We start from the raw sequence: 22,807 nt of genomic DNA, 5'->3' as shown, positions 1-22,807 counted from the left end.
TCGGGTCAAGTTTGGATTAGACAGGAAATGAAGTGGGGAGGTGAAGTCATTGCAAATCATTTCAGGAAAGAAACGTTTTCCTGCCTTTCCTGGACCTTTCATTAAAATAAATTGATAGAATCCTCACCAGCCTATGACTTCAAAATCCTCACCAGCCTATGATGCTAACCTTCCTTATCGCAGCCAGATGGTGACAGACCAAGCTCCAGCAGCTTGATCACTGGCTATCAGCAACCTGTGGTTCAACCTGCTACTTCTAGGAGTCCCAGAGGGGTGTCCTCTTGGTCTTGCTAACAGTGCTGCAGTTTCTATCCTCCACTGCCCCACCTCCTGCCCCAGCTCCCACTCTTCCTGGTTAGGAATCACTGCCCACAAGGCCATCTGATAACCATCAATATCAAACACCAAGGTGCAGACCAAGGGCATACCCTCAGTGGTTCTGGGGCAGAGGCAAGGTGACAAGTCCTCCCCACAGCCAGCTCCCTACTGTACTCCCTGGACCCTAAGGCAGTTGTGCTTGGATCCAGAGTCTTAAAAGCTCTCACTTGAGCAGTTAGTCTTGAATCCCTTTCTCTATCATGGTTCAAAGAACAGGTGCCATAACATTCCTCCTGTAGTCCTGTTTCCTTCAGCCCATCCCCCAAATAAAACTCATCCCTCCTCCCCTCATTACAGATCAAAAGCTCTTATGTAACCAAAGAGATGCTGGGTGGGAGCAGAGTGTTTTTTATACATTGAGGCCCTGAGCAGCCCACCAAAACCTCTCTCTTAACTGAATCATCTCAACGAATGCCCTCATCTCCACAGTGTACGTCAGACCTTTGATGAGCCAGAAATTAAGAAAAGGACTATTTAAATTGCATTTCAGTGAAACAAGGGTGAAGGAATGGAGACACAAAAGCTGCTAGCAGTAAAACTCTTTCAGTTACAGGAATCTTTCCTAGCAGATGTTGTGGGAGCATTATTGCAAGTTTCATTCTGGACTTGAGCAGACACCAGTGCCATCATGGGAACATATAACAGCAGAGTTATTTGCAAAACACTTTGACTTAAAAATGCACTTAGGGGGCTTCCCTGGTGGTGCAGTGGTTAAGAATCCGCCTGCCAATGGAGGGGACAAGGGTTTGAGCCCTGGTCCGGGAAGATCCCACAAGCCACGGAGCAACTAAGCCCGTGTGCCACAACTACTGAGCCTCCACTCTAGAGACCACGAGCCACAACTACTGAGCCCGTGTGCCACAACTACTGAAGCCCACACGCCTAGAGCCCGTGCCCACAACAAGAGAAGCCACTGCAAGGAGAAGCCCGTGCACCGCAACGAAGAGTAGCCCCTGCTCGCCGCAAATAGAGAAAGCCCGCACACAGCAACGAAGACTCAACACAGTCAAAAATAAAAATAAATAAATAAATAAATAAATAAAAATTTTTTAAAAATGCACTTAGGACTTCCCTGGTGGTGCAGTGGTTAAGAATCTGCCTGCCAATGCAGGGACACAGATTGGAGCCCTGGTCTGGGAAGACCCCACATGCCGCGGAGCAACTAAGCCCATGCACCACAACTACTAAGCCTGTGCTCTAGAGCCTGCGAGCCACAACTACTGAGCCCGTGCACCCAGAGCCCGTGCTCAGAAACAAGAGAAGCCACCACAATGAGAAGCCTGCGCACCACAACGAAGAGTAGCCCCCACTTGCCGCAACTAGAGAAAGCCTGCACACAGCAACAAAGACCCAATGCAGCCAAAAATAAATAAATTAATTAATTAAAAAAAAATTTTAATAAATAAAAATGCACTTAAATTATGCCATGCAGATGGAGATGACTTTATACCGTAGACTGGAAATCGGCTAAGAGCTGGTTATCTGAGACCAGGTCTACATGATTAGTTGAAAACATTAGTAGAAAGGTATTTCCACCTGGGCACTGGGGGCGGTCTGCAAGGACTGAACATTTTTATAACTATGAAGAACAGTATCTGAGCTGAAATCTGCAGCTGTTTCCCTACTTAGAGTGTCCAGAGAAAACATTAACGACGAGGAAACTACTTCTTGAGAACTTATGAAAATTAAAGACTTGGTAAAAAAAAAAAAGAAAAAGAACAGAAAAGATATACTTTAAAGATTCTGAGACAAGGAAAGACATGCTCGGTGTTAGAGAAAGTCAATGGAAAAGGAACTGAAATGGAAATGTTGAAGCAGAAACAACTGCCATCACAGCATGCAAATGAGATCTTATCAGAGACCCTCCCAAGAAGCAAAGTATTCAACAGAGCTTACACTCATGGCCACTCCGATAATATTTTCCCCAGCCCCTATGTGCCCTGAAGTTTTTTAGGGAATCACCAAAATGTCCCAACTGACAGCAGTACATCACCCCAGAACAGAGATCTGTCTGACCCACCATCTCGTGCCTCCCCCGCCAGGGAAATGACACCCTTCTTTGGCTGTGCCCTCCTTTCCCCCTGTCTTCCACGACTCGAAGCTCAATTAATTCAGTCTCACAGTGGCAGACACATGGCTGCAAACCCAATCACTTGTCCAACAAACCCAGTTTTACCCTGGTATCCACCCTCCACTGTGGCAGTTAGATGATTTGTGGGGGTTGAGTCCATCCTTACCCCCAGGAGTGAGTCCTAATTAGTCTAAGCCCAAGTTGGTTGTACCATTACCTTGCCTGTGCTTAGTTTAGACAGAAACATATGATAAAACAATTCTAATGAGATAGTAGTGAGAGTTTATGGGGGTGGCTTTTGGGAACTATTTCTCTGAGGAAAAGAGACACACAGGAGGAGGTGCTGCTCCCTTTTGTATGACAACCAAGTGGAAAGGGGAAGAAGATCTGGAGCCACCCAGACGGCAGATGGTCGTGGTGTGCGATGAACTCCTCCATATAACCCCTCAAATCCATGAAGTTTCCAAACTCAGGAGATGTTGAGAAAGATTGGGTTTCCTGTGGAAAAAGAGTGATGGGGCTAAAGTTCACATCGGGGTTTGATGTGAGGCAACATACAGACATGGAATGTGGGGACAGAGAGCAGCATCAAGAAAAGTGTTTTTTTAAAAAAAACATTAGGGATCAGAATTTGCAGAAACGATGAGGAAAACTCTGAATTACCTAATCCACTACACAGGATGTTTAAGTCAAATGTGCCAAATCGCCAAGGGGCAGGAAGGCCCCATGGGACATTCAGATCACGCACAGTCTTGAGTTAAGCATCATGCCCAGAATGACACAGTTAGTAAGAGATGAGCTGGGATCCCAAGCCCATTCTAACTCAGATCCATCAAAGTAAAGAAACATGTCTTCCATGTTATTTTTTAAACTACTGGTATTGCCACAATATCATCTGCTAGTTTTATTATCACTGGCAATAATTCAGCTACATTTATTATACTTTCACCCATATTAATCAAGAGTCTAGGGAATTCCCTGGAGGTCCAGTGGTTAGGATTCTGCGGTCTCACTGCCAAGGGCCTAGGTTTGATCCCCGTTTGGGAAACTAAGATCTCGCATGCCGCGAGGTATGGCCAAAAAAAAAAAAAAAGAGTGAGTCTACTACACATGTAAGGTATTCAACGTTGGGTTTTGGTTTTCAGATCCTGACTTTCCTCTCCTCTCCCTCTTTGATTTCTCGCCAAAGGAGCTGTACTCCCCAGGAATGAGAACCGAATGGGAAATAGAGTACTACTACATGAATACAGAGCAAGAGCCTGACAACGAGGGGGCCCAGAGGCCCTGGTTGGCCTGGAACGTGCCCTGTTTGTGACTCTTTTCCCAAGGTCAATATTAATAACCTCCCCTTTCATTCTCAAAATGCCTGACTTTGATGATGGATTATATGGTGTCCCAAACGACAGCCTCAGGGACAAGCTGGTTTGGAGAAGGCAGTTCAGGTTAGTGGTCACTAAGGCGTCCCTTGATTCTCACTCACCTCCCAACCACTGAATCTCAGGTACCGGCATCTGCAGCTTCTAGCTTCAGGTGGAGAAAGTGGACCAGAAAGGGAGGCAGACCTTGCCAGGTGTGAGGTCTGCATGGAACAGAAAGCGAAAGAGGTCAGCTGGGCCTGCCCTGAGAAAACAGGTTTTTCTTTGTCATACTCATCACCCGGAGACAGAAAGGGCAAGAGGAAGTTCACTAATGTGCCCACACTTCTAACACCCAGTGAGCCTGCCCCCCAGTAAAACATGGCCCAATGGATGTCTCAGGCTCTGACCAACCATTCTGCCAATACTTCCTCACTTGGGAGGAGCTAGATGGGGAGACAGCCTAGGAAGACCCCCCCTCTCCCCGTGACAGGCATAGAGTCCTGCGAGGGTGCATTCAAGATAGAATAAGGCAAGTTCGTGTACCCTAGAAGCATCTATTGGTGCGGCCAGGAAGTCGGAGGTGTAGATCATATCTCATTACTTTACACACTGAAGAGCTCTTGGTGCTGTATCTCTTCGCTGGGTTTCCTGACTCTATGGACATCATGCCGTTTATCTGGGGAGGGGAGGCTTGCGCACAAGCACCCACAGTGTGAGGTGGACAGTGGGAAGAGGCCTGAGATTCAGACCCTGCTCTGGGTGCTTAGAGGTAGAGATGTCTGACGAGAAACCTAGGCAGACTTCAGAGAAAGAAAGGCTCATGGAGACTTGAAAGAGAGGGCGGGGCTTCAATGCATGGAAGTGGGAAAAGGGGGTTGTTTTAGACCGACTTTTTTGGTAGCAAGGGAAAAACCCAACTCAGACCACTTCATGAAAAGAGTTCTCCTACAGGAAGTATATGGACTAAACTGAAAATGGGAGACTTGGTAACTGAAACAATTCTAGGGACCTGTCCTTTCCTCAACAAATTTCTTCCTTTGCAGGTTTTCTGTTTTCCCCTCTAAGCCTTCCGACTCCACTATGTCACATTTTTTTCTTTAACAGACACAGAGCATTGGACTATGTGCCAGGCACTGTTCTAAGGACTTTAAACCATATTAACTCATGGAACCCTCCTAGCAACCCTCAGAGGCAGGCTCTATTTTCATCTCTGTTGTATAAATGAGAAGTGGGGCACAGAAAGGTTCAATGACTTGGCCAAGGACACACAGCCCATGGGTGGTGGAGCCAGGATTGGAAACCGGGCAGGCCAGCCCCAGATTCTGCTCACACCCACTGTACTCTGCTGCCTCCTGGGTGGCCCAATGGCAGTCTGGTCAATAGCGCAGGATGTGGTCTGATAGCACATGGCTTCCCAGCAGGGTAACAGTTATTAGTTGTGCCAGTCAGATTTCCCCAGCTGTCAAGTATGAACAGAAAAGGCCAGTGAATGGAGAGGAGAGAGGAGGGCAGGCCTCATGCAAGTACCCAGATCCCAGGTGGAGATTCACAGCTCCTCCTGCTGTGGTCCCAGAGGTACTTATAAGGATTCTGGCCTCAGTAGACCCAATTCCGTGGTTTTCCCAGGACTGGATCTTGGGCTTCCCTGGTTTTCTGAGCTCATGACTCCTTGCAGTAACTATACTTTCCCTTAGTTGATGTCATTGGAGGGAGTTTGCTTTTCTTAGAATCCAGGAAGCCCCACCTCTCCCCCTACCCTGTGAGGCAGTCGAGCCAGAAGAAGGACACTGGTCCTGGCTTGGTTATCCACTCGCTGGCTGAACCGGGCAAGTCATTTCTTCCTTCTCTCTGCCTGGTGGGCTATAACTGCACAAATGCTACGATTTTCATGTGTGGTTCACTGGGATGGGATACGGGTGGAAGGGGTGCACTGGCTCATGTTACGTCTCAGGCATGTGAAAAATATGGGGAGAGAGAGGCTAACTGTAAGACTGTTGCTGAACACCATTCATGCTTTAGAGAGAAAAAATAATAGACTGAGGGCAAGTATTAAGTTCAAAATGTAAAAGCCAGAGGGCCTCGTTGGCAGTGGTTAAGGCAATCCTCATCTTCTGTAACCAAAGGGCAGATCAAGCTGAGGAGCAGCCTTAAGCTCTAACTATAAGAATAGCAGAACTTCAGAGAAGTTGATTTCTCCACCTAGTCAAAGCTCTGGTAGGGAAGGTGTGGGACTCTGAGACCCGGGATGGGAATATCTAGGTAGATGTACTTGGAAAACTTGACCTCTGATTCTCCTGAAGCCTCTGTGCCTGCAGGGGTGGCTCACTGCCCCTTGATAGAAGTACCTCCCCTTGCTCGGTGACTGTGCAGAAGCTTCAGATGAGACAGAGGCCACACAAGACAATGTCTGCCCTCCTCAGAATCTGCCCCACCTCCCCTCCTGGCCACCAGATGTACAACTAGGGTTAACTTTTAGCCTTGCTTGAATCTTAGCATAGCTAGTTTGTTTGGATGGGGAAGTTCTGGCCACACTAAGGAAGGAGACAGATTGTGTTGAAGGAGCTGAAGTTCTTGCCTAATATGTACGAGCAGGATCTGGGAGAATAGGCCTGGAAGGAGATCCTCTTGGTGCTAGATCAAGGGGGCCAGAATCTAAACTAAATAAGGAAGAGTTTGTTGATATGAGCACACTCTCCCATGACACAGGATTTAACACCCAGAGAAGGTCCTAGGAGCTTGTCCTGATACTCTGCTGAGATTAAGACAGGCTGGGACCTGGGACCCGGGATCTGGGACCCTTTGCTGCAGTGCTTGCACCTGGACAAATGTCTCCTCAAGCAACAGAATATAAAGAAACTAAGAGGGACTAAAAATAACTGCGTGCATGCCCAGTTGGGGCAAATTATGAAAAACAAGATACAAAAGGACCAAAAACCCAACTGCCACTTCTGAAGAGCCGGGAGCAAAAACAGGGTGTAGGGAGCAAAAGCAGGGTATTATCCTGCACTCAACACCACCAAAAGGGTGAGCAAACCACTTAAGTCACCCCTCCTGCCTGATCGCTGGACATACCACATATAAGGAACCAGCTCGCTCCCCTCTTGGGGAGCAAGCAAGGGAAACTGTTACCTGTTTTCACTCCCCCCTGCTGCAGCAGGGGCCCCAATAAAGTCTTGCCTGACTTTTTTGTCTGGCCTCTTATCAACTTCTATTTATTAAGGAGGCCAAGAACCCTGGTTGGTAACAAGATGACCCTTGGAAGCTTGGAAAAAGCAATACCTAATACATTAAATTAGGTTGGAATGCCAAAACTACCATGGAAGACTCTAGCGAAATGGATCAAAAGATTCAAAAAGTGGGCAGCTAGAATGGGACTAACGTATAAGACTGAAAGACCTCCTAGCTAATTGTGTTCCTTGGGAGGGCCTGGAGGTCACTCCATTTATCAAAGCAGTGCTCTGGTATGGGGGCACCAGAATTGTTGAAAATCTCAGAGCTGGTTGTCTGCCATAGGCAGGGGATAAATGTAAGAGAAACTATTACAGAACTGGGCTCCTTAGTAACTATGAGGATGCAGGGATCTAGGGATAGCTGAGGTCAGTGACAACACATAACCATCAGAGTCAAGGTGGGAGTAATTACCATAATGGATGACAATTTTGGAATAGCAGCCAGGGGTGCCCAACCTGCACAGATCTATGGATATGGATAATATGAGATGATGCTCCTAGTGGCAAAATAGATGGTCATCTAACAAGGATATTGATTCATACACAAAATCAAGAGTGATCAGGATGAACAGAAGGTCAAGGTTAGCTACGTCAATATACAGTCACAATCCCTTGCTCAATTTCCAGACTTGAGCCAGCTCTTAGACTCAGAACCCATCATTTGAAGGAGATGCCAGGTCTCTATGAGGGAGAATCCTGCAAAATCATGCCAACTGAATACAGGAGTGAACCCCCCAGTCCTTCCCCAAAGGAACCCATGGATATTTACTCAGGTAATACACAATGGGAAAAGAGAAATGCCCAGATCTTTTGGCACTAAAGAGCCATCATGCTCCCCCTATGAGACTGAGGCTTGTAGGGGTCAGTTAATAAATGGAGCTCCAGCCCAGGTTCATCTCACAGTGGGTCCACTGGGTCCATGGACCTATCCAGTGGTCATTTCTCCAGCTCCCAGTTGTTTAATTGCAATGGATTTACTTGAAAATAAATCCTCTCATTGATTCCTTGATCAGTAGAATAAGAGCAATAAGAGCTATGTTTCGTAGCAAAGACTAAGTGAAAGCTCTTAAAACCATATCCTCTCCTGCCAAGGCAGTAAGTCACAAACGATATCACGCTTCAGGGGGATGACAGAGATCAGGCCACCCACAAAGACAAAGGTCATCCCCAATCTATCCCCATTTAATTCGACAGCCTGGCCTCTGCAAAAGCCAGCCTGGCCTCTGAGCATAGTCTGATGACAGTAGTCTACCACAAAATTACTAAACAATAGTCATATTGCTGCTGCTAAACCTGATATGGTACCTTTATTTGAGCAGATTAACATAGCCTCTGGTAAGGGGTGTGGCAAATGCATTGTGTTCCATACAGATCAGTTTACATTCACTTGGGACAGACAACAGTGTACACTCACGGTTTTGCCCCAGGGCTATGTTAATTTACCTCTGCCACAATAGAGACTAAAGGGACCTAGACTAGCTAGATATTCCTGAGAACATCATATCGATCTACTCTATAGATGACATTATATAAATTGGACCAGATGTGCAAGATTAATGGCAAGTATCTTGGATGCACAGTCCCTACAAAGAATGGGTCATACAAAGACTCGAGGGTGCAATGGTTCTGGGACACAGGGAGACATTCTGTTCAAAGTAAAAGATAAAATTTTGTCCTTTGATCTTCTACCTGTGTGAAAGTAGCACAATACTGCATATGCCTCTGGGTTTTGGAGGTAGCATTTTGAGAAAAATGCTATGATCCATCTTTGGGGTGAAAGATGAAAACTGATGGTTATGAGTGGGGCGCAGAGCAAGAAAGGGCCCTGCAGTATGTCCTGGCTATAATATATACTCGCAGCCCTGCTTCATGGGCCATGTGACCTGTAAGATCCCATGCTGCTAGAGGTATCTGAGGTAGAAAAAGATGTTATGAAGAGCCTCTGTGTGCCCCAACAAGAGATGCACAGCACAGACCCATGGGGTTCTGGATCAAGGTCACACAACTGCAGGAAAGAACTACATGCCTCTCAAAAAGAAGCACCAATCATATTACTGCACCCAGGTAGGGACTGACCAAATGGCCATGTGGCAGGACTGGCCATCATGAGCTGGGTAGTGTCAGACCCACCAATTCATTAAGTGGGCAGGCCTAGGAACAATCCTTCATACGATGGAAGTGGGACATCCAGGATCAGGCATAAACTGGGTTGGAGGGGAAAACTAAGCTGCATGACCAGATGGCACAGACCTTCAGGCCACCCATCACTATTGCACAGATGTCTCTCTCTCAGCTCACCCCTTTGGCCCCATGAGGGGTTGCTATGGCCAGCTGACAGAGAGGAAAAGGCTGGAGCTTGGCTGCTGGGTGATGAACTCAGTGCGTGGGTACCATATGGAAGGTACTGCTGTCGTGCTAACACACACAAACAGGAAAGAAAAGACAGGAGAGAAAGGGAGTGTCCCTGATGGGTGGGGCTTTGGGCAAAGGGCAACTGGTCATCCATCCACCTTACTTGAGGTAAGAATGTACACAGATGCATGAGAGGTGAAGAAAGACTTGGCCAGTTGATCAGAGGCCTGGGAGGAGCAAGAGTGGAAGATCAGGAACAAAGAAGTCCCAGGAAAGGCATATGGTGGAGACAATTTGTGAAGGCACAAATTGTGAGGATTTCTGTGTCACCTGTTAGTGCCCATCATCAAGATCTGCTCCAGAAGAGGCACTAAATTATTAAGTGAATAGGATGACTTGGCCAGTAGATGAGTCAGTCTCTGCCCCTGACCACCCAGTGTTTGCACCATGAGCTCATGAATGGAGTAGCCATGTGGTGGAGGTGGAGTCTGCAGGTGGGCCACTAGCATGGGTGTCCACTTAACGAGGCTCACCTAGCTCTTATCACTGCTACTGTTCCTACCTGCCAGCAACAGACACCACTGAGACCCCACCAGGACAAGCCCCATCACACTTCCATCTATTCCCTCCCTTGTGCAATGAGGGCTACACTGAGCAGTTCCCATGGCCCCGGGCATTATTAGCTAATGATTGTCTTCACCAGCCAGAGATTCTACACTCAGTGGTAATTACAAACTGCAAGTTATTTCTACAGAGGCCTGCTCAGTGCAGCTCACTTTAAAAAAAAAATAATCTATTTATTTATTTATTTATTCCTTTTTGGCTGTGTTGGGTCTTCGTTGCTGCGCATGGGCTTTCTCTAGTTGCAGTGAGTGGGGGCTACTCTTTGTTGTGGTGCGTGGGCTTCTCATTGCGGTGGCTTCTCTTGTTGCAGAGCACCAGCTCTAGGTGTGCAAGTTTCAGTAATTGTGGCTCGCGGGCTCTAGGGCACAGGCTCAGTAGTTGTGGCGCGTGGGCTTAGTTGCTCCACGGCATGTGGAATTTTCCTGGACCAGGGCTCGAACCCGTGTCCCCTGCATTGGCGGGCGGATTCTTTTTTTTTTTGGCTGCATTGGGTCCTCATTACTGCACGCGGGTTTTTCTTTAGCTGCATCGAGCGGGGGCTACTCTTCATTGCAGTGCGCAGGCTTCTCATTGCTGTGGCTTCTCACTGAGGAGCATGGGCTCTAGGTGTGCGGGCTTCAGTAGTTGTGGCACGCAGGCTCCGTCGTTGTGGCTTGTGGGCTCTAGAGCACAGGCTCAGTAGTTGTGATGCACGGGCTTAGTTGCTCCGCAGCATGTGGAATCTTCCTGGACCAGGGCTCGAACCTGTGTCCCCTCCATTTGGCAGGCGGATTCTTAAGCACTGTGCCACCAGGGAAGTCCCCCAGCTCACTTTTTAAAAGGACAGGAAATTGTCTGCTCTCCAGGGGTGGAGCAGTGTCTGGGAAAATACCAACATGGTGGAATTAGGGGTCCTTTCATTTTACCATATTCTGAAATGCGCCTAGCAGGGCCTAAAATGGCTCTGTATTCCCCCTGCAGAGTGGAGTTCCAAGATCCCGATCTTCATTTTCCTGGAAGGCAGAGAGGAGCTAATTGTAGTGAGAGTCCCAGTACCTAGTACCTGGTATACTCACACACGCATCACCACGGCCTTGGGACAACTCCACAGAAGACAGATTTTCCCTGTGTTACTGGGAGGACTTGAAGTTCCAAGATGGGTAGCGACTCGCCCAGGGTCTTCGGCTCCTGTGGGCCAGATTTTGCCAAATCCCCCACCTGCAGAGCCACTGGCCACGGCCAGGTTCTGTTAGCAGTGTTCTCCGGCCACCTTTGGTTTGGGCGTAGAAACCCATTTGTAGTGTCATCACTCCTGTGTCTCACATTTAGAAGCCTAGGGTTTAGGGGTTGCTTCTTTTTCTTTCAGTAGGTGAATCCCCATTTGAAGCCCCTCTGGAAAATGGACCAAATGAACCTGCTCAGAACTGAACCTCTACTTCCCCAGCCCCAGACCCTTAGATTTGGAGCTCTGTTTAAAAGAAGAAGTGCATGTCCCTAGGGCTGATGAGAACACTGGCCTTGGGACTTCCACAATGAAAGGCAGGAGATCGGATGCAACACAGATGCTCCTGGCTCCTAGGCAGGTGGGGTCACTCTGGCCAGTTAACCCCTTCTGGGGGTGGCTCTGAGCCAGCAGCCCAGGGCTGGGCACATGGAGAGATGCCTGGACAGAGTCTATTACCACCAAGCTTCTATCAGCATGTCCAGCCATCACACTGCCAGGGGAGGAGGAAGTGATGCCAGCACACGAGAGGGAAGACACTGCGACTCAGAGCCCTCTGCCCTCCCCGCCAACCCCATGCACCCATTCAACAGATGGAGCTCAAGTAACCTGCCCCACGTCACCCAGCTGAGGCTAAAGAGCAGGGAAATGGGAGGAAGGATGCCTAAATCCTAAACAAGATCCTAAAACAAGCACTTGGTGGCCTGAGTCTCTGGGGTGGGAGATATCCTGGGGCCTTAAATCCAGCTCCTAGTACAGAGCTACTCTTTGTAGGTCTTCAATAAGTGGTTGGTGGTGGAATGTCGGAATGAAAGAGGCCTTGAACCCTTGTGGCCAGGGCTCCTGTTCCCACAGGCTTCATATTGAGCCCCAATTATCCCTCTTTTCCTTTCCACATTCCTCAGCCCCTGGGGGCAGCCCCCACCCTAAGAGAAACCAAGAGAGGGATGAGTCAGGACATTCCTTCCCTGATGACTTGCCCTGCCTGCCTGGGATCCGAATCAGCCAAGACCCATTCCAAACACACTGGTTACACCGGCCAGCCACCACCCTCATGTTGATACACACCCAGCTCTGCCTTTAAGGGTAGCACCCAGCTTGCTGTTCCTTGGAGGCCCACACCCTCTCTGCAGCTTTACCCTCTACTTTAACCCTCCCACAGAAGCACGGAAACAGATGATCCTGGGCCCTGGGAAGCACCTCCAGTTCTCAGGAGTCAGGTAAGTGAGGACTGGTTTGTACTCTGCATAATTCTGAAAGGACTGGGGGCTGCTGTTTAAAATGAGAAACAGACAAGTCCACTATTACTGCCAGGAATGAAACCACAGTAACAGTGTAATGAAGTCCCTGTGTGTTTAATTGGCAGGGGGCAGGAATTTCTTGTATCAGAAATCCTGATTTAGGAGGAGTACTGCCACTTACACAAAAATCTTGCTCAGAGCCTCCTAGCAGGCAAGGGGAAAAGTGATTTATTATCACTTTTACTATCACTCTCATTATCAAACAAAAGAAAGTCTACCATATCTTCTCAGGGACCCAGACTCTGGCAAATTTTTCTAACCCAGAGAGAGCCTTCAGAAAAATAAGCATGGAGGGAAAGAAAGGAAAGCAAACTTACTCCCAGCTTTGACACCTTGACTACTAAATGCTAACTAATTATCACCTGGAGAGAGCATTGAATAAGCATGGGCAGTAGCATTCATGGGAAGTTTTACAAAATATGCCAAGTTACTTTCCCTGTGCAGTTTTTTTTTTTTTTTTTTTGTGGTACACGGGCCTCTCCCTGTTGTGGCCTCTCTTGTTGCGGAGCACAGGCTCTGGACGCGCAGGCTCAGTGGCCATGGCCCACGGACCCAGCCGCTCCGCGGCATGTGGGATCTTCCCAGACCAGGGCACGAACCCGTGTCCCCTGCATCGGCAGGCGGACTCTCAACCACTGCGCCACCAGGGAAGGCCCCCTGTGCAGTTTTAAAATCAGTTATGAAGCCTGCAAAAAATGCAAGTTTCTGACCCCAACCCTAGACCTATAGAACTGGAATTTCTGAAGGGAGGGACCCAAGAATCTGCACTTCCCTTGTATTCCCCATGCAGTTCTTGAGCACCCTGAAATTGGATAAATGATTTAGAGCCTCCTTACACTTGGAAAGTGCATTCCAATTTGGACCAAAGAGTAGTTCCTCTTCCCCTACTACTACATCTTTGAGCGGCAAAACATGCCCCACTGCCAGGACCATGCCAGCTACAATGAAACGAGATGTTTGTAAGCCAAGCCTGCCTACTTGAGCTCCCCACTCCCAGCCCTGCCCTGCTGTATTAGTCCAGGTCCTCTGAGATATAGATGCCAAGAGGGATTAAACATGCAAGGATTTTATCAGAGGAAATGCATGTGTGACAAGAAATAGAGAGGGAACAGAGGAGGCTACAAGGTGAAACTGACCCCAAGTAGGGTTACCAGATTTAGCAAATAAATAGCCAGTATGCCCAGGTAAATATGAATTTCAGATAAACAACAAAAATTTTTTAGTATCAGCATATCTCATGCAGTATTGGGGACATACTTATACAAGAATTGTTAGTTGTTTGTCTGAAATTCACATTCACCTGGGTTTCCTGTATTTTATCTGGCAGTCCTAACTCTGAGCAAAGGAGAAAGGTAGGTTGAGTGGGAACGTCCTAGATTGCTGTGCTGTCTAAGGAGGTTCAGCAAAGCTACTGGGGAGTCCTTGAGCTAAAGCTAGGGGACATCCAAAGAGTCTCCCCAAAACGGGCTGGCCTTAGTATCCCTTTTGCACTCAGTATTGATGGGTCATGGGAAATGCCATGGCCTCAGCACAAATAAGGGGGTGGATTCAGGATCCAGGATCTGTGGCCCTGGGTTGGTTAAGCTGCCTTTGTTGGAGGTCTTCAAGGCACATGCTCACAGCTGCCACACCCCAATACAAAGCCCAGAGTGGCAGAGGGGTCAGCACCAGCTGCCACTGGACACCTGTCTTCCAGCCCTGGCTCAACTTCTTTGGAATGAGGTCACGATAAAACATCTCTGCCCCAGTTCCCTCACCCTCCCTCCCCGCCCCGCCTCACAGGTGCACTGGAAAGAGAAATGGGTGATGTGGTCAGGTACTTCTTCATCCTCAGATCAAAGGGTGGGTGTGTGCTGAGTGGATCAGGCTTCATACAGGCTCAGATCTCTCATGGGGACTGGGACGCTCTGCCTCAGCCCCACAGAGACTCCTCCCCAGCATCATTGGCAGATGTGACCACACTGAACACCCCTTTCCCACAAAGGTCAAATCACAGGTCTTAGAGCATCTCACATCCGTCTCTGGGAAAGCAGAACGGAGATGCCTAGAGAGGAAGAGATTGGAGGGAAGAACCATGAGTATTACAGGTCTGGGGAAGGGTGGGTGCAGCAACAGGTGGGAGAGAGCCCCCCCCAACCCCAAGGGCAGAATGACACAGGGGCCTTCATTACCCAGGGATTGAGGGCAGCAGTCTCCAAGCACACCTGCAAGGTGGGGAGCAGCTGTATAACAATGCAGTGGTTGTAAAACATGTCCCTAAATTCTTTGATATTTCTCCCTCTAAAAGGCACTTCCTCTTCCATTGAGCATGGCTACACTTAGTGATTTGTTCCTAACAAATAAGATGTGGCAGAAGTGACGGTGCGTGATGGTGTGTAAGACGGGGAAATAAAAGACACCATGGCTTCCTCCTTGCTCTCTCTTGGACTGCTTGCTCTGGGGGAAGCCGGCTGCCATTTCGGGGTATACTCTAACAGCCCTGTGAAAAGCCCAGTGGTAAGGAACTGAGGCCTCCAGTCATCAGCAGTGTGAGTCAGTCTGCTTGGTATTGGATCCTCCAGCCCCAGTTGAGCCTTCAGATGACTGCAGCCCCAGCCAACAGATTGAGTACAACCCCACGACAGACCCTGAGTCAGAATCACCCAGCTAAGCTGCTGCCAGATTCCAGGCCCACAGAAATGGTGAGATAATAAATGTTTGTTGTTCTAAGCCACTATGTTTTGGAGTGATTTGTTATGCAGCATTAGGTAATAAATATAAGCACTGCAGTCGTAAGTTCAAATCCCAGCTCCACTTAACAGTTCTATGTCCTTGGACAAGGTATCTAAGCCCTCAGTTCCCTCTGGCTGCCCCCAAACAGCAGAGGAAAGCCGCTGCCTGATCCCCACATCCCAGAGAGAGCGCCAACCTGGAGTCAGATCTGGCCGGGTGCCTCAGGGCAGGCAGGGGGCCTTCCCAGAGGCTGGCCAGTTCTCTTGGGGAAAGGAACTCAATCACATTTCCTTCCAAACATCTTCTGTCTTACACCTGACAAAGGCTTCCAGACTTAAAAGTCAAGATTTTGTTAACTTTGTTCTTTGGCAAGGGAATGGGTCCTGGTCCCAGCAGCCTGGGCTTCGGAAAGCCCTTAGAGCACAAGCGAGGAAATTCAAGATTGCACAAATCTCCTCTAATCCTTTCCCCAGCTTCTGCATGCTCTGCTCCTTGGGGCTGGTCCCTGAGACTCTCAGGAGATTGCACTGAAGCTGCCTCACCCTTACAGAGAGCTGGAAGGGCCTGGGAGCTCTGCATCCCCCCACTCCCCAGCAGCCTGTGACCAAGAACTCTCTACATGAGAGGACAAATACCAGCTCCTTTGCCTCCAGCTCCCAGGGCTCCCTGATGCCCAGGATCAGGCTGAGGCTGTGCTTCACCTGAACTCTTCCCCTTGGGCAGAGGGAAGGTGGGGTTGGGGGAGTGTCTCTTTCACCTCCCTCTCCTGCTTTCCCCACTGCCTGACCAGGTTCTCCTGAGAACACTGCCTTCAGAAACTGCTGGCCTCAAGTCCTTGGCCAGGTTCTAGAAGAATCTGACCTGAGACTGTGAAAACACAGGATCTTCCGAGAGTCATGCAAGAGTTACCATCACTGGACACACACTTATGAGTTGGGCTGTGCCCTCCATCTTCAGAGCCAGATGTCAACAGGAGTATTTTGGGTGCCAAGTCACATCTGGAGAAATTGGGCATTCAATTTTTGGGCCAGATTAAGAGACTGGCCCAAGCCTCATGGCAAAGAAAAGTGCTGGGACTCAGTCTCAGATCTGTTCCTCCAAGGCCACACTCCTGGCTGTACCTCTCTGCCACCCCGATCTAGGCTGGTTAGGAGGTGTTTCTACTTGTTTGTCTTTTTAACCCCAAAACACAGACCCACTTATCCAATTACCACTAAGACCACACATGTTCCAAAGAAGAGGCAGCCCTCAAAGCTCACTCATCAATGGCAGTGCCAGGATTCCAACCCAGAGTGGTTGGTTCCATCCCAGGCAGAGTTCTGGAGGCAATGCTGCAGTGGAGCCTGGTGTAAAAATGTGGCTGGTGGTGACGGTGGATGGTTGAACACTGCCCCACAGGTCCTGGCAAGGCAGAGACGTGCACTTTCAAAGGAAGCCAGAAGTCCCAGTTTCAGATGCCCAAAGGAAATGTTTTCAGCTGGAGGCACTGGAGATGACTTGGGGGACGAGCTAAGACTTCTCACTGTCACCGGGTCTCCCCAGGCCATCCTGTTCCATCCTGTTCTCATCTCCATGACCTCTCTCCCACTTTATGCTCCAGTGACCCTGAACACACAGAGCTGCTCCACCCCTCTGGGCCTTGGCTAGGGCTGTTCCCCTTGCCTGCAGAGCCCTCGCCATGCTCCACTCTGTAAACAAATCTTAAACCATCTATTATATGGCAGTGTGTCATAGTGGTTAAGGGCTTGGGATCAGGTTCTGAGATCCTGTGGCCTGGGCTCTGTTCCAGGCTGTGCTGCTGAAAAATGTGTGAATGTGGATGAGTTATTCAGCTTCTCTACAGCTCTCGTCATAAAGTTCTGGGTAGATGGGATGTAGACAGGGCCCTTGAGACACAGAGTAGACTCCTAATGTTTAACTGTAGTTGATACGGCCTGACTCACTGTACCTCACCTAGAGTGGCAGAATGTGCTTTGGGAGACAAAGACTACACGGTGTTGGTGTTAACCGTTCAGACTGCCTCCAGCTGACAGCCTCTTCACGGACAGTGTTGGGTTCAAACCCCAGCTCCTCCCTTTCCAACTAAGTGACCTTGGGCATCTCTGAACTTCCCAGGGCTGTTGGGACGACAGGTAAGTGCTTTGGACAGCAAAAAGCAAGTGCCATACAAATGGGAGACGTTAGTGCCAAACCGGTGCTTCCTGGAGATGAAAAACAGGCAAAAGTATGGCTTTCTAATGGTGAAGTCTCAAGCACATGCAGCCCAGAAGAGGAGCTGCCTTTAGAAGCAGGCGACCTGCAAGTTCTGGGGGATCCAGCTTGGGCAGTCTCACATAAAGCTGATTCTGGGCTCAGCCAAAGCACCGTCAGTCCTAAAGGCAAAGAACACTGTGGAAGTTGGGCATTCAGAATGAAGAGTTCTTGATAAAATAAAGCTTTAATTCAGGAAAAGCTGAGTGTGGAACTATGCCAGACACATGTTTTGTAGTGGCTCATTTACACTTATGACAACTTTGCAAGACAGATGTCATTATATCCATTTTATAGATGAGGAAACTGAAGCTCAGAGGTGTGGCAACCTACCCAAAGGTACACAGTCCATTAACGGTGGTGCCAGGATTGCAACCCAGAGTACCTGGTTCCAAAGTGAAAAAACCTGTCACCTATTGCATGTTACAATCTTCCTCTCCTATATTATCTTATTTGACCTTAACATCAGCCTCTGAGATAAATAAATCCCTGGCCCAGGTCCAGCTCATAGTGGTGCATCCCTGGAGCCAACTGGTGGTCATTTCTCTAGTCCTCAAATGTGTAATGTGAGTGGATATACTTGGGAGTAAAATCCCTCCTTGATTCCTTGGCCTGTGGGATGGGAGCTACCATGGTGGAAAAGGCCATATGGAAGCTTCTGAAACTGCCCCTACCCATGTCACATCCCTAGGAGAATGGCAGAGACTAGTGCTCTCTTAGTATCCTAAGAGATACAAGGATCGTAGTCCCCTATCTAAGCCAGAGGGTCCTGGAAGATGGCAGTGAACTATCTCAAACTTAATTAGCTAGTAGCCCCAACTGCTGTTACCAAATGTGGTATCTTTGCTACAGGAGATGAACAAGACTTTGTACACATGGTATGTAGCTATTAATCTGGCAAATCCATTCCTTCCGTCCTTTATCAGAAAAGGGGATCCGAAAAAATTCACTTTCACTTGGAATGGACAGCAGTACACACTGATGGGCCTGCCAAGGGCTATGTTACCTCTCCTGCCCTCTATCATAGCATAGTCCAAAGGGATCTGTCTCACCTGTATATCCTCCAGAACACCCTTGGTCCACTGCATTGAGGAGATCATGTCATCAGAACAGAGGATTGAGAAGTGACAGGTATGTTAGACACATTAACAAGACACATGCACTCCAGTGGGTGGGAGATAAATCCTAGGAGGACTCAGGCACCCACCAGACTGTGCAAGTATTTAGGGGTCCGGTGGTGTGGGAGCATGACAGAACATGCCCTCCGACATCAAGAACACATTGGAGAATTAATGGAGAGGGTGCCCTGAGAGGATGGGGTGCCATCCTCCCAGAGGCACTGTATACCCTGCCATCCTAAGTCAGTGGGCATTGTATGGGGCTGTGTCCCCATCAGGGGGAGATACACAGTCTGAAAACCAAGTGGGAAGAGCCAGAGCGGCCCCAATTATTGTCACTTCTGGGAACCCAGATGGAGAATTTCAAGCCCCATCCCCAAACTGTGAGTTTAGAAATCCTGGTTTCTAGAGGAGGAAATGCTTCCACTGGTGACAGAGTGAGAATTCCATCAAACCCCAAGCTGCCCAGTCACTTTGGGCTCCTCTTGCCAAGAGACCAGCAGGAAAGGAGAGGAGTCACCTTCCTGGCATGGGTAATGGACCCTGGTCATCAGGAGACAGTCAAGTTGCTGATACACAACGGGGGCAGGAAAGAATATGTTTGGCACCCAAGCGGCTCACCAGGATAGCTCTTGGTTCTCCTGTCCCCAATTTCAACAGGAAATAAACAAATGCATGGACCAAGAAGGGCCTGGTGATGAGGGGAGCAGACATCTCAAGGATGAGGGTCTCAGTTACCCCATCCAAGCCACCTAACCAGTGGAGGTGCTAGCTCAGGGTATGGGGATACGAGGATGGTGGTAGAGGATAGGATGATGGGTATCAGTTACACCCTCAAGACCAGCTGCAGGGAGGAAGGAGCTGAATTCCACCCCTCTAAGCTTCCCCCTGTAAGAGTCCCCAGGAAAAGAGGCCCAATGGAATCTGGAGGAGCTGCTTCTCAAAACTTATCATATGAAACTAGTGAATCTGAGTAGTGCGAGGGGCTGTGGACACTGTGTGAACCACCCAGATACCTCCTCCCTCCAGGACTGGAATCTCACTCCTCCGCCTGCTGATGGCTCCCGCTGAGTCTCTCTGGGACTTGCCTTCTGCTGCAGAGAACCCCCTTGCCCAAGGCCGAGCTCTGTTCACAAGGGCAGCCTGCATTCAGTACCTGGTCACTGTGGTCCAGCAACCTCTTCCCCATCCAGGTCAACTTGGAAGACCTCGGAGGAACCCAGAGCTCTCCATAGGCTGGACTGAAGTCTTTGTCAAGACTGAATCATGTTCAACCTTGCCCTCTGGCCAGATCTGCTCTCTTTATCTCCTAGAGGTCTTGATACCAAGAGCTCTTTCCCCCAAGCCTGGATTTTACAGATGAAACTATGCCAAATCTATTTCCCTGGGGGGCTGACTTGAGACAGGGACCCTCATTCAGTGAGCCTCTGCTGAAGGTTTTAGAGTATGAAGCTCACCCCAAACTCAGGGGAGCAAGAAGTAGGATTTTATTTTTCTATAACTGAACTCAACTTCCACAGAAGCCCCATTCTGCTGAGGTTCTGTATGCTTCTCCTGGTGTGAAGTCCAAGTTCAGAAGCTTACATTGGACTGAGGCCCCTTGAGAACCCTCCAGAAGTTCCATCCTCAACAGCCCCCTCAACTCCACCCCTGCCTGAGGAGTCCTCTCCAGCCTCCTCACTCCCTCCCTCCCAAACCCTTCTCTCTGCCCCAAATCTTTTCAGCCAAAAGTTGTGAACCGAGGTGGGGCAAATGTGGCCCATGGAATTAGCTTGCATTCTAAAATTTTAAATTAATCATCAATAATTACAAATGAAGAAATCCCACATAAAATCCATATTTTTCTGCTTCTCAGGAAGGATTAGATGATCTATCCTTCAGTTCCCCTGGTAACAACTTGCTGAAGCAAGAAGGAGCTGCCCCCTTTGGTAGACCAGTTGGCTGTGGTCCTTCCTGTGGTCCAGCTGGTCTCCAGCCTGCTTCTCTCAGCCTCCTCACCTGCCTGGTGCCAGGGCTTTTGTCTTTGCTGCCCCTGGGCTTCCTTAAGGACTCAGGACTGCAGCTTTGGGAATTAAGCCTGTTTTTCACTTCTCTTGCCAAGGGGGAAGAGGTTGGTGGTGGTGAGAGGGAAATGCCAAGAGAGAAAGTTCCTTGAGCTGGGTCATGAAGGCTGGGTAGCAGTTGGAAAGTATCGATAGAAAGAAGAGAGGGCATCCCAGCCGATGAACCCACCTGGGCAAAGGCTGTCCTTACTGGGACAGAGTGAGGGGACCTGTCTGATTAAAGCATGGGATTGAGTTTATGGAGCAGTGGGGGAAAGGCTGGATAGGAAAATAGGGGCAGATGACAGACAGCAACCTTGACCCACCCAGATCCCAAGCTTGTGGGCAGCCGGGGGCAAAAAATTCATGACTTCTCCAAGTGTTTTGTGTTTCTGAACAACATAAATGGGAAGCAAGTGGGTTCACACCAAACTATCCTCTGCACCCAGGTCTGCACCAACCCGAAAGGCAATTCAGCTCTACCAACAATTCTGGCTAATGTTTAGTTCAAGGCTCTGTGTCAGGCACAAGGAAGAGGGGGATACAAGGAAGGCCAACAGTGGTGGTTAGAAAACATATGTGCAAGCTCTTGAACATTCCTCACATCAAACGGCAAATTCCGACTCCCCTTCCCTTGTATTTGGGTCACCTTTAGTTACGCGATTCTATTCAGTAAAATACAGTGGGGATGACACTGTGTGACTTCTGAGGCCAGGTCATAAAAGGAATACAACTTCCTCCTGTCTGGCTCTCTCTCTCTCTATCTCTCTACCACCCTGCTGTGAGGAGGCCCAGGCCATACAGAAGGAGGCCAACTGTGGGTCAACAGCCCCAGCCGTGGTCCCACCCAAAGCCAGTATCAACCACCAGAGTGTGACTGAGAGTCCTTCAGACAATTCTTGCCCTGCCCCAGCTATCACCACAAAGGTGAGCAAAATAGAAGCAGTTGTTATAGTCTCTAAGTTTTGGGATGGTTTGCCGTGCAGTAACAGGTAAGTGGGCACAAATACACAGACCCAGTCGTTAGAGGACAGACAAGCCCATCTCCGGACAACACGCAGCCAAGCACAATATCTGGCACATCCTAAATGCTCCCTTAGCTGCCAGATGTTTATTCTGTTTGTTTTCAGATGGAACAAGTCAGTTCTGAACTGGGTTTCAAACACTGTGGACACACAGACTGATGGATGTGCAGTCCAGGCAGGGGCAGGGAAGGAAGGTCCCGCAGGGGTGAAGGCATTAGTGCCACACCTTGGAGTATGAGGAAGGGGCCTTGGAGCCCCCAGTCAATCCCAGGATCCTTGGTTCAGGACTGGTGGTGAGGACCCCAGAACCCATGTCTCCAGGGCCCTATTCTGGGTGCCTCCCCTCTGCAGGCTGCCTGCATGCTGTTTCAGCCTGGGCATCCATGACCACAGTTCTCTCCCTGACAGGTGTGAGGGCTTTGTTTGTCAGCTGGACCTGGTCAGTGAACTGATTGTTTTAACTGTGTGCTCCGCACTCCTTATCTCTCTCTCTTTTTTTTTTTTTTTTTGCGGTACGCGGGCCTGTCACTGTTCTGGCCTCTCCCACTGTGCAGCACAGGCTCCAGACACACAGGCTCAGTGGCCATGGCTCACGGGCCCAGCCGCTCCGCAGCATGTGGGATCTTCCCAGACCGGGGCACGAACCCGCATCCCCTGCATCGGCAGGAGGACTCCCAACCACTGCGTCACCAGGGAAGCCCCCTTATCTCTTATACTTATCTCATTCCCCACCTTGACCCCTGCAGGGCCCAGCAATTTCTTTTACCTACTCAGTGCTTCATCAGCCCTGGAGTAAATAACTCAGACTTCATCAGGCCCTCATTGATGAACACTTTCCTCTTGTCCTCCTGCCAACATTGGGGCTGTGTCTCCACCCGCCTTCCCTGTGAGATTGTGGCTTAGCAGGTACAACTTGAGAACCAACTTCTCAGATGAACAGCTACTTATCGTGTTTTTTTAAGTTACAAAGGCAAGGTAACTACATTACAGAAAATGTTAGAAAATCAAGAAGAAAAATTATTCACGATTCCACCATCCCGCCCTGCCAGCTCATTCTGCTCATCTTTGTTTATCTTCCCCCTAAACCTACACCTTTTTTTTAAACTTGTTAGAGTCATATTTTACATTTAATTATAATCCTGAGT

General features: G+C 48.9%; 1 long non-coding RNA gene across 1 annotated transcript in view; it reads right to left on the bottom strand.

The window, feature by feature from the left end:
* Window positions 1–2,741: 2,741 nt before the first annotated feature.
* The window catches only part of LOC132497976 (uncharacterized), a 28,236-nt gene continuing 8,170 nt past the window's right edge, over window positions 2,742–22,807 (bottom strand). The window contains exons 2-3 of the long non-coding RNA XR_009533641.1: window positions 3,930–4,028; window positions 2,742–2,947 (exon numbers count right to left, since the gene is read on the bottom strand). This is a non-coding gene — a long non-coding RNA (uncharacterized LOC132497976). The remainder of the gene's footprint in view (window positions 2,948–3,929; window positions 4,029–22,807) is intronic.

This window comes from Mesoplodon densirostris, chromosome 10 (genome assembly GCF_025265405.1).
Source record: "Mesoplodon densirostris isolate mMesDen1 chromosome 10, mMesDen1 primary haplotype, whole genome shotgun sequence".
NCBI classification, from domain to species: Eukaryota; Metazoa; Chordata; class Mammalia; order Artiodactyla; family Ziphiidae; genus Mesoplodon; species Mesoplodon densirostris.
Note: the sequence above shows the minus strand (reverse complement) of the source record. Positions and strands in the feature narration are given on the sequence as shown.